The sequence below is a fragment of the Eriocheir sinensis genome, chromosome 28 (assembly GCF_024679095.1).
Source record: "Eriocheir sinensis breed Jianghai 21 chromosome 28, ASM2467909v1, whole genome shotgun sequence".
NCBI classification, from domain to species: Eukaryota; Metazoa; Arthropoda; class Malacostraca; order Decapoda; family Varunidae; genus Eriocheir; species Eriocheir sinensis.
The window spans coordinates 5698016-5710515 of NC_066536.1; the positions used below are offsets into that span (position 1 = coordinate 5698016).

The 12500-nt window shown below is 38.6% G+C and overlaps 1 protein-coding gene across 3 annotated transcripts in view; it reads right to left on the reverse strand.

The window, feature by feature from the left end:
• LOC127004411 (dipeptidase 1-like) overlaps positions 1 to 12500 on the reverse strand; it is a 154261-nt gene that overhangs the window by 84558 nt on the left and 57203 nt on the right. For all 3 annotated transcript variants that reach the window (XM_050872071.1, XM_050872072.1, XM_050872073.1), the window contains one exon: positions 4016 to 4266. The gene's annotated coding sequence lies outside the window, so the exon portion shown is untranslated. The remainder of the gene's footprint in view (positions 1 to 4015; positions 4267 to 12500) is intronic.

A 12500-nucleotide genomic window follows, 5' to 3' on the forward strand; every position in this document is an offset into this window, starting at 1 on the left:
TCTGTCTGTCTGTATGTATGTATGTATGTATGTATGTATGTATGTAGGTAGGTAGGTAGGTACGTGAGTCTCGCTTTCTTGCATGTACACGACGCAGCAATAACTTATTTCAATAGCACAAAAGAATCTAAATTTAGCATAATACCCACATACACTAAGCGAGCCTAATGCGCATAAAATTACCCTCTTCCATGCATGTTTCACCTTGTTTGCTCACACAGTTATGCGCGAGCCATACACGTATATCGTCGCCTTCGTAAATAAAGCACTTAAGTCATTATTTTCTACTTTACAGGAAATCAGAAAAGAATTGTCATTATCTCATTTGGCTTAATATTTAGGCAGAAATGAAAAGGCCAATTCTAGAACGCTCAAACCCTGAATGGCGAAGGCAACTATACAAAAATGGGCGTCACGTGTTGAAAAATTGATGTAAACAAAAACCTGGAAATCGCTGAAAAATGACTTAGGCGATTATTTTATGAGGGTGACGATATAACACGCGGCGGAGAAACAGAAAAAAAAAATGAGTGGAAAAGTTTTATTATTCATTTGTAAGCTGAAAATGACGTCCTAATTTGTCAAACGTAAGGAGCATCATATTACCAATTAACGGCTAACAGCATTTGTGTGGGACATGACTTTAATATTATGACACTTTTTCGGAACTGTTTCGCTCAAGGGTGTAAACGGAACCTGCGATCTGACCAACATGCCTTTTTGTCGCTCGTTCCCTCTCCCTTTCCCTCTCCCTCTCCCTCTCTCTCTCGCTCTCTCTCTCTCTCTGCTACTGCTGGTGCTATCTAGTATTTTTTTAGGCCTTAGTTTGTTCTATCGATCCGGTAAACACGACTCCTGTTACCCTGGCAATCAAAACTTTCACGGATACCCTATTTTTACTCCCTCTCACTTTTTACCTCTTTTTCTCTTTAGATAGATACAGAGAAAGATAGATAGGTAGACAGATAGATGGATAGACAGAGAGATAGGTCTTTTTTGCAGCAAGGGGTGCAAGTGAAGGGCAAAAAACAAAACCGGCAACAAAAAAAGCCTGCTAGACGCTGCTTCGACAAAAGGAAAAAGAACAAGAGGCCAGAAAGAGAGGTCAGTTTCGGGTGGAGATATAGATAGACAGATAGACAGATAGACGGATAAACAGACTAACAGATACAGACAGAGAGAAAGAGAGACAGAGAAACATACAGACATGCCGGCAATAAAGACAAGTTCGGCTCATGAAAATAATTGGTGACATGTTTACCCGAACACAATAGATTCACGTTACGAAGTTGTTTGTGACGACCTCGTATTTCTCTCCCTTTGACAAGCATGTAGAGTTAGATAGATAGATAGATAGATAGATAGATAGACGGATAGATAGCCACATAGACATATAGATAGATAGATTGATAGAGTGATTGAATGACTGATTGATTGATTAATTGACAGATAGGTAAAGACAAATAGACATAGAAAGAAAGAAAATAAGAAAGGCATAGATAGATAGATAGATAGATAGATAGATGGATAGACGGATAGATAGCCACACAGACAGATAGATAGATAGACTGATTGAATGATTCATTGACTGATTGACTGACAGATAGATATAGACAAACAGACATAGAAAGAAAAAAAAAACAGATAGATAGATAGATAGACAGATAGATAGCCACATAGATAGATTGACAGATAGATAAATAGATAGATTTAAAAGGAGAGAGAAAGAAAGAAAACCAGACAAAGAGAGAGAGAGAGAGAGAGAGAGAGAGAGAGAGAGAGAGAGAGAGAGAGAGAGAGAGAGAGAGAGAGAGAGAACAAAAAAAAAAGAAGCCAGACAGACCGAGGGAAAGGTAGCTCCTGACAAGTTTTACCTCCAGGCGCCGATCAGGGTCAGATAAAACTCAAGCCTCGGAGGGAACGGAGGGAACGGAGGGAAAAAAAAACGAAAACCATCGAGGAGAAAACGGAGAATAAGCGAAACGAAGGAAGATGCAGCTGGCGGAAACCCTTGGAAATGACACAGAAAGAAAGAGAAAAAAAAAGAAAGATAAGAACGCCAATTTATTAATATCTCGAGTTTGCGGAGAGAAGCTTACCATTTAAAGACTTCCACTGCAAATTTTATCGGTGTTGGAAATAAATAAAAATCTACCTTGTTTAAAAAGAGCAATATGAAACTAAACAAGCCTCCGAAAAGGATATATATTTCTTAATTAATGCAGATCTTGAGTTTGCGGAGAGAAGCTTACCATTTAAAGACTTCAACTGTAAATTTTATCTGTGTTGGAAATGAAAAATCTACCTTGTTTAAAAAGACCAATATGAAACTAAACAAGCCTCCGAAAAGGATATACATTTCTTATGATCGCATCCTCGACCTGTAATTCTTCCATCCATATTTTGTTCCCCATCTTTATGAAAACGTATTTAACATTTATATGCCGGTAGACACTCAATACCTTACTAACTAACACACATATATACAGCTTTGGGGAGTACTATATTTTGTTCCCCACCTCTATGAAGACGAATATAACATTTTTTTCTTTTTTTTACAACAAAGGAGGCAACTCAAGGGCACAAAAAAGGAAACAATAATAAAAAAAAAAGCCCGCAACTCGCTGCTCCTATAAACAGAATCAAAAGAGGTGGCCGAAAGAGAGGTCAATTTCGGGAGGTGAGGTACAGGTAAAGTCTCAATTCCTTACTAACACACTAACGTACACCTTTGAGGATTACTGAATTTCAAGAGTACTAAGACCGGTATCCTCAGACGCTTAGGCCTATCACATCAACTAGTTACAAAGTCAAATAAAGAGATTAATTGGGTTCTCATAAGTGTTGTTTTAGGTTTACGGTACAGAAAAAGGGTCAAACTACCATTAGAGTCATTAAAGTATCCGTGAAAATACCCAGAAATCCGAGGAAAGCCTTGTCAAATGTGTGTGTGGTTGGAAGCCGAAATGTTTAAGAAAGTTGCCATAAGAGTCAAGTCATACAGTTTAACATTACCGTTACATAGATAGATAGATAGATAGATAGATAGATAGATAGATAGATAGATAGATAGATAGACAGCAGCTTCTACTACCCACAAAGCACATACCTACTGAGCACACACTCACTCTTGCCACACACACACACACACACACACACACACACACACACACACACACACACACACACACACACACACACACACACACACACTCCACCCCACAGCTTCCCTTAACACCCACCCTTCCAGCCCCACTCTGCTGAATACATTAAACAAGGGTAGATACATAATTATACAGATTAAACTTTACTGCATTCATCCGCCCGGCCTTAATCAGTTCACCAGCCTTGCTCCACACGACCCTCTTCTTCATTACTTGTGGCCTACCTTGTTTCCTTCCCCCTCTACATAACCTACCCTTCCCGGCCCCGACAGCCTTCCCATTAACCATTACATTAACCAGTCACCGCGCCCCGCACTGCTAAATGCTTAATTATCTTCCAAGCCGTCCCAGTAAGCCGCTCAGCACACCTCTTTCTCTCTGCACCTCCATCAAGGGCTGTATAGGGTAATAACATTGAGGAGGGAAAAATGAATATCGCCCGTAAAGAGGAGTCGCCTCACCTGGCTGCCTTAATTAACCATCGCGAACCTGAATTACTGAGGACCAGACCTGTCGACAACCTTTAAGGAAAAACATGTTAATGACGATGATGATGATGATGATAATGATGGTGAGGAGGAGGAGGAGGAGGAAGAGTTGGAGAAGGAGAAGGAGGGGGAGGACGACGAGGAGGACAAGAAGGAAGCCGAGGACGAAAACGAGAACTAGGACGAGGACGAGGAGGAGGAGGACGAAGACGAGAACAAGAACGAGGACGAGGATTTTAATAATAATAATAATAATAATAATAATAATAATAATAATAATAATAATAATAATAATAATAATAATAATAATAATAATAATAATAATGATAATAATAAAATGATAATAATAATAATAAGCCCTACCTGGGATGGTCACGTAATGGCGCCAACGTCTGTCACTCAGGCGGGAATGTTTTTGACGCTCGGAGGCTCGCAGATATTATTCCCCATCAGGACGCCCATGCCGCGGCCAGACTGCCATTGAACACTCTCCTCTCAGTGTGACGTTTTCCTGCCCATTGTCCTCCCGGCCTTATTATTCTTGGATCTCACTGGCCGGGTGGAGAGCAGGGAAGCAGGGGTTGCCGGCGGTGTGAGGTGCGAGGCGGTGAGGTCTGTGAGAGGAAGAGAGCCATGAAGCGGTGGTGTCTCCTCCATGAACGTTTGAGTATCACTAGGCATGAGAACCACCGCCACGACTCAAAGAACTAAACCTTGAACCTCCTAAACTTACAAATATTTCCCCTTAAAAATGTATATGTAAGTAATTTCTATTCATTTTACTATTTATTCATTTTTAATAGACATATGCTGCTGGTGATGATAAGTGATCGTAAGAGTAATGATGATGTTACGTACATAAACATAATAAACAAAATAATAATAATAATAATAATAATAATAATAATAATAATAATAATAATAATAATAATAATAATAATAATAATAATAATAATAATAATAATAATAATAATAATAATAATAATAATAATAATAATAATAATAATAATAATAATAATAGTAAAAAATATGCATTAAGACCATATAGTTTAATTCCCTATACAAGAAAAGTGAACTATCATTGAGAATATTCTTTTGTTCGTCAAACTCATTAACCCGTGAAACAAAATTCTATTGTGAAAATCCGTAACTTTAACGAAATGGTCAGAAAAACAACAATGAAAAGTGAATGTCAAAACTAATGGACGTTAGACATGTAAACAAGTAATAACTCAACCATAAACTCGCACACACACAAACACGCGAACACACGCACGCACACACACACACACACACACACACACACACACACACACACACACACACACACACACACAAGCATAGTTTGTTTCAATCGTTACGTATTTTCCTGGTATCCCTCCACGCAGCGGCTGGCGGGGCAGGGCGGTGGAGGGCCGGCAAAGGGGAGCAAAATTATTCCGTAATCATTGAAATCAGGAAATTTTTGCATATTAGTTTTCGTGCAGCAACACCAAAATAAATAAATGATGATGATGATGATATAATAATCATTATAGTAATATAATAATAATAATAATAATAATAATAATAATAATAATAATAATAATAATAATAATAATAATAATAATAATAATAATAATAATAATAATAATAACAACAACAATAATAATGATAATAATAATAATAACAACAATAAAAAATGGTTAGTAAAAATAATAATATTTTAAACAACAGTAATAATGTTAAAACTGCTAATGAACAAAGCAATATCAATTTAAATCATTATATATTCCTTTGAACATTAGAGTTAATGATATTATCACTGTTACTAACATTGCTGTTATTACTGTTATCATTGACGCCATCATTCTTACTGTTATTATCCTTCTGTTTTATTATGATCATTATAATTATCATTATTATCATTATTATTATTATTATTATTATTATTATTATTATTATTATTATTATTATTATTATTATTATTATCATTATTATGTTTAATATGTTTATTATGTTAATGTATGTTTATCATCATTACTCTAACGATCACTCGTCATCATCATCAGCAGCAGCGGCCTTCCCCAACGTCCTCCACTTTTTGGTCTGACGTTGGTGTACCCCGTCCAGTCACTTATGGCACTGTGGCACACACTCGTAACGGGCGAACTTTAATTAAATTATTTTTCTTTGTTATGCTCAGTTTTCTTCTATTTTCTTGTTTTATAATCCTTTCATATGAACTCGTAAGAGGCTAACGTTTATGAAGTCTTTCCTTTTGGTTCTACTTTACTTTTGTTGTTTATTCCTTCCTTCTCTTCGCTGCTTATATGCATTGGTTTCCTCCCGAGCTTGCGTTTAAGCCGCTCCGTCTCGGCCCAGGAAGGTGCAAACCGCTTTAACGCTGATTTTTCTGGGAACATTCATGAAACCAGACCATTTCACAATGTTCCTTTTAAAACTTTAAACGAAAAGAAAACTCTCTCTCTCTCTCTCTCTCTCTCTCTCTCTCTCTCTCTCTCTCTCTCTCTCTCTCTCTCTCTCCTTACCTACCTCCCTACTTATGTCCCTATCTGCCTATTTACTCACCATTTATTTACGTCTTTACCTATCATCTAACCACCTGTCTATCAATCTATCTATTTATTTATCTAGTAATCTACCTAACTCCCTACTTATCCACAGTCTGATCTACCTGTCCTTGTCTATCTACACAACTCCGTCTATTTGCACATGAGACTCAGGATTCGCGGCGCTTCACAACATAAAGATCTGAGTAGGATGTTGCGCTGAGGACCAGTGGCTCCCCGCATATGCCAAGTTGTTGTTTTTGTCTGACTAAATAATGCACTCGTTCTTCATCGTCAGGAAAGAAAGAAAAAAAAAACAGCACCACCCGCATTTTCTACATTATTCATAACTGTTTACTCGTTTCGACTCCAAGAAAAATGCATTACTTTATTTTTTTTGTTTTTGTTTTGTTTCTTTTTCGTCTGGACTCCTAAAAGTGTGTTATTTGTTTGTTTGTTTTGTATTACGTTTGTTTTTCATCGTGTTCTTTTTTTCTTCTGGACAAAAAAATGTATTGCTCTGTTTTGTTTGTTTCGTTTGTTGTATTTTTTTGCATTACTTTGTTTTCCATCATCTGGTCTTCAAAAGATGTAGGCCTATAGCTATATTGGCATTTTGACTCACTTTTTTTTTTTCTTCTAGGCTCTAAAAAAAAATGCATTACTTTGTTTCTGAGTCGTCGTTTTTTTTTTTTCTCTCTCCTTTGAATTCATTTGTTTTTATTCTAATCTTTGTGTTTCAAAATTATACAAGGATTTTTTTATTATTATTATTATTTTGAACATTTCATTTTCATCGTTATTTTTTTTCGTTTAACTTGATGTCCATATTTTCTCGTCTTTATTTTTTTTATGACGCAACATGTATTCGTGTTTTTAATTTTCTTCTTATTTATGTTTCTGAGCTGCTTTTTTGCTTCTATCATCTTGTTTTTCTTTATGTACACGCTTTTTTTCTGATTTCAGCTTCGTTTTTCATTTCCTCCGTGTTTTTTTTTTTCTTCCTTTACACATTTGATTTTTTCTCCACCGTTCTTTGCCTTATGTTTGTCTTTCTCTGTGCACACGTTTCGATATTTTCCTGTAATGTTTCCGTCACCTGTTTGGAACCCTTGCATACGCACTCCTCTGTTTCTCTGTTCTCATTCACCCTCGCACGGTCCTCACTCCCACCACCGCACCCGACCCTTTCCAAAACACCACAATTATACACGTTTCACTCTCTTTTGTCCTCATTTCCCCCTGTTCTGTCCTTTCTCGCAAGCTCTCAGTCGTTTCCCAAGTACAATGAACCTTTTCTTTAACCTTTTCTATACTTCTCAACATGTCCGCGCACTGTCTTTCCTTCTTCAACAACTCCCATGCGAAAAGGTCACTTGATAATATCCGCCGCCATCAGCCCGTCAACCAATCAACAGCCAGACGGGACCACTCCCAAAGTTGCCTCGGCTGATCGGGGTGTTGTGCCCTAACCCAGTGTTGCCTCCTGTACAGGCAGCCATTCGTCAGCCAATCACACGCTGCCATGGCCATTGATGCAAGCTGTGATGTGAAGGAGGGAGAGGAGAGAAGATTGAAGGGAAGGGAAGGGAAAGGAGAGGAAGGGAAGGGAAGGGAAGGGAAGGGAGAGAAGTGAAGGAAAGGGAGGGGGTAATGAGATGGGATGGGATGGGATGGGGTGGAATGGAATGGGAAGGGAAGGGAAGGGAAGGGAAGGGAAGGGAAGAGAAGGGAAAGGAAGGGATGAGAATGAAATGGAAGGGATACAGAAGGGAAGGGAAGGGAAAGGAAGGGAAGGGAAGAGAAGAGAAAGGAAGGGAAGGGAAGGGAGAGGGTAAAGAAAGGAAGGGGAAGGGGTAAAGAAAGAAAGGAAGGGGAAGGAAGGAGGGGAAGGAAGGAAGGAAGGGAAGGGAAGAGAAGGGAAGGGAAAGGAAGGAAAGATATGGGAAGAGAAGAGAAGGGAAGGGAATGGACAGGGACAGGGGCAGGAAGGAAAAGGATATAAAGAGAAAGGAAGAGAAGAGAAAGAAAGGGTAGGGAAAATAAAAGAGGATAAGTGAAAGGAAGGGAAATGAGATAATGAATAAAAGCCAAGGGGATTCATGAAAAGAGAGGGAAAAAAAGTAAAGGAATAAACTGAGGGAAAGGAGAGAAATGAAAGCAAAGGGAATAAACGGGAAAGGGCGTGAAGAGAAAGGAAAAGAAGCTGCAGGAAGTGAAGAGATAATGGATGGGGAAGAGAGAGAGAGGAAGAGGGTAGCTATAGAGAACGGGAGAGAGAACGGATGTGAAAGGAAATTGAAGCCTAGAGAAGTGGAGGGGGAGGAGCGAGAGTGGTCGAGAATAGTGGTTATGCACGAAGTGGGAATAGAAGGAAAGGGAAGAAAAGGGAAAGAGGAGGAAAGGGAAGGAATGAGAGATAAGGAGAGTAAGGAAACATAGGGAACAGAAAATAATATGGAAAAAGAATAGGTCTAGAATAGTGATTATGTAAAGGAAGTGGAAATAGAAGGAAAGGGAAGAGAAAGGGAAGAGGAGAAAAGGGAGAGGAAAGAGAGAAAATGGAAGAGAGTAAGAAACCACAGGGAATAGTACAGAACGAGAATAAGGGAATAGGAACGGTCGAGAATAGTGGTTATGTAAACGAAGAGGGAATAGAAGAAAAGGAAGAGAAAGGAAAGAGGAGAAAAGGGAAAGAAAAAAAAATGGATGAAAGTAAGGAACCATAGAGAACAAAATGGATAAAAATAAAGGAATAGAGAAGGTCGAGAATAATGATTATGTAAACGAAGAGGGAATAGAAGAAAAGGAAGAGAAAGGAAAGAAGGGGAAAGGGAAATAAAAAATTATGAAAGTAAAGTACCATAGGGAACAAAATGGATAAAAATAAAGGAATAGAGAAGGTCGAGAATAGTGGTTATGTAAACGAAGAGGGAATAGAGGGAAAGGGAAGAGAAGGAAAGAGGAGAAAAGGAAAAGAAAAGAGAGATAATAAATGAGAGCAATAAATCATAGGAAACATAAAAGAATAAGAGAATAAAATAGGTGTTGAATAATGGCTTAGTGAACGAAGAGGGAATAGAAGAAAAAGAAAGAGAAGGGCAAGAGAGGGAAAAGTGAGGAAAGAGAAATAAAGGAGAGTAAGAAAACATAGAGAATAAGGGAAGATAATGGGTCGAGAATAGTTGTTATGTAATGAAAATGGACATAGAAGGAAAGAGTTAGGAAAGAGGAGGAAAATGAAAGGAGAAAAGATAATGGAGGAAAAAAACAAAAAATTAAAAGATAGATGGAAAATGAGGAAGTACAATGGTAGTTATGTAAGAGAAGTGAAAATAGAAGTAGGGGAAGAGAAAGGAAGGAGGAGGAAAATGAAGGGAGAAAAGATAATGGAGGAAAAAAAAGAAAAAAAAAGAAAAGATGATGGAAAATGAGGAAATACAATAGTGGTTATGTAAAAGAAGTGGGAAAAGGAGGAAGGGAAAGAGAAGAGAAAGGAAGGAGGAGGAAAGGGAAGGAAAAAGAAATACTGGATGAGAGCAAAAAATCATAGGGCACAAAATAGAATAAGGGAATAGAATAGAAGTGGAAATAGAAGGAAAGGAAAGAGAAAGGAGAGAAGACTAAAAGAAGGAAACGAAAGAGAAAGGAGAGAAGATTAAAAGAAGGGAATGAAAGAGAAAGGAGAGAAGATTAAAAGAAGGGAATGAAAGAGAAAGGAGAGAAGATTAAAAGAAGGGAATGAAAGAGAAAGGAGAGAAGATTAAAAGAAGGGAAGGAAAGAGAAAGGAGAGAAGATTAAAAGAAGGGAAGGAAAGAGAAAGGAGAGAAGATTAAAAGAAGGGAATGAAAGAGAAAGGAGAGAAGATTAAAAGAAGGGAAGGAAAGAGAAAGGAGAGAAGATTAAAAGAAGGGAAGGAAAGAGAAAAGGAGAGAAGGCTAAAAGAAGGAAACGAAAGAGAAAGGAGAGAAGATTAAAAGAAGAGAAAGAAAGAGAAAGGAGAGGAGATTAAAAGAAGGGAAGGAGAGAGAAATGAGAGGAGATTAAAAGAAGGGAATGAAAGAGAGAGATAATGGATGAGAGTAGGGAACCATTGAGCCAGTTGATCACCAAAAGCAAAGTGGCGATAAATTCTCCCGATTCACGATCCTTCTTTTTCATAAATTATCGCAAGAGGAGACTGAATGCGAGGAAATTAAAAAAACAAATAGAAATGAAAGAGGAAGAGAGTAAGCGTGGGGTCCTCTCTCCCTCTCCCTCTCTCTCTCTCTCTCTCTAAAGCAGACAGTGAGTCCTCGTGACCTAATGAATGCAACGAGATGGAGTGAGGAGAGAGGATGGACGAGATGGGCTGAATGTATGCGTGTCTAGGGGGGCGGGGGAGGTGAGAGAGAAGGGGGGGATGGGTGAAGGGTGAGGGGGTAAGGATGGGGGGAGATGGGGGGTAGGGTGGATAAGTGTCGAGGGAGGGTGAGGAGATGGGTGTATGGGGGGTGAATGGGTGTGAGGGGAGATGAATGTAGGTGAGGGCTTTCAACACAGGGGGAGTCGTGTATACTTGCCTTATTAAACCTCTCATCTTTTCCCTGAACAACCACCACCACCACCACCACCTCCATCCATCACCACCACCATAACATTGCTTTTCCACGCCTTCTCTTCATCACGACAAGTCAATACATCAATAACATCAATACGACTCTTCATTATCATTCTTTACCGTCACCAACACTACAATCAACTACTACTTCTCCTCTTACTCCTACTCCTACTCCCCTACTCCTCCCCCTACTACTACTACTAACAATACTTACGCAATAGACACACACTACCACCACCGTCACAACCATCGCCTTCACCAACCTGACTTATCTCACACTCAGTTTAGGCCGCTGAAGGTTGCAACATCTACCAATACTTCGCTTAGTTTCCATAGCAACAACAAACTGATGAGAGAGAGAGAGAGAGAGAGAGAGAGAGAGAGAGAGAGAGAGAGTGTAGGGGGTTGTGGGGGGGCCAGTTTCCATCTCCCAAACTTTCCGTGGCGCTGACATTTGATTAACTGATTGTTCGATACAGTCGGTTTCCATTTACGGAGGCGAGGGCGAAAACACTAACAGGCGCAGGTTATGGAGGGCGTAAACGCTGCTAAGAGAGGTTGTCCATTGTTTCTCTTTACAGTTCAGGAAGCAGCTCAAAGGCAAATATATAAACAAAAAAGCCCGCTAGTACGGCTCCCATAAAAGAAAGTAAAGGGTAGCGAAAAGACAGGTCAGTTTCGGATGGAGAGGTGACTTGATACTCCCCTCCTGAAGTCGTAGGCAGTCGTAAGGGTGTGGGCGGGGAAAGTTATTAAGTTCAGTAATAGTAAGATTGTAAAAGTACACGAAGATTAAGATTTACACACAGAGGTAGACAATAGAAAAATGATAACTAAACAGATGAAACACACGCACACAAACACACACACCCACACACACACACACACACACACACCATCATCATCATCATAAATACATTACTAAATTATCTTCTTCCTCGTTCACGTTTACCTGTCGGCCTAAAAAAACACTCTTCCTGTCAACTAAGGATGTGAGACGCATTACGATTTTTCTCTCTCTTTTTCAGCTTTTTACGGCATATTTTCTGAAGCATCTTGTTATTCTGTGTTTGAGCTTAGTATCGTTTTTTTTACCACGAGGAACATTTTTGAGTGAGGATTTCAATATCGGAATGTTTACCTCGTTAATTCAATTTTTGGTGCTGCTCTTCTTCTGATCTCCATGAAATTGACTTTTTTTTATTTTTTACTTACATTTGTGTTTGATGTTTATCTTTTTGTGAAATTCAGTGCACATTCCTTCATTTAATCCAATGTTTTCTTTCCTCATATATCTTTTTCTCGGTATCTGATTCCCACGTCCATCAGGAAATTGAGGATAGTCAGTGGGGAAAAAGTCGTGGAAAAACACTATCACTAAGCCTAGGATTTCCGTCATTAATATGATATCTGTTTTATGCTCGTGACATTGTGTAACAGTTCCTCGCTCTTGGTCAAAGCTCCTCTATTTCTAAATGTTCTTTGTGATGGAGGATGTACGTTGTGAAGCATGAATCTTTCGACAATGACTTATTGATTAAGGAAAATCATCACTTCTTGAGATAATATAATTTGGATACTGAAGGCTAATCATTTATGTCGTATTTTTAAATCAGCTTTGCAATAGAAAAAAAATAAAGAGGCAGCATTTAAAGAACTAAATAGTGGTTGTTTATGCTCCTTATAAATGACAAA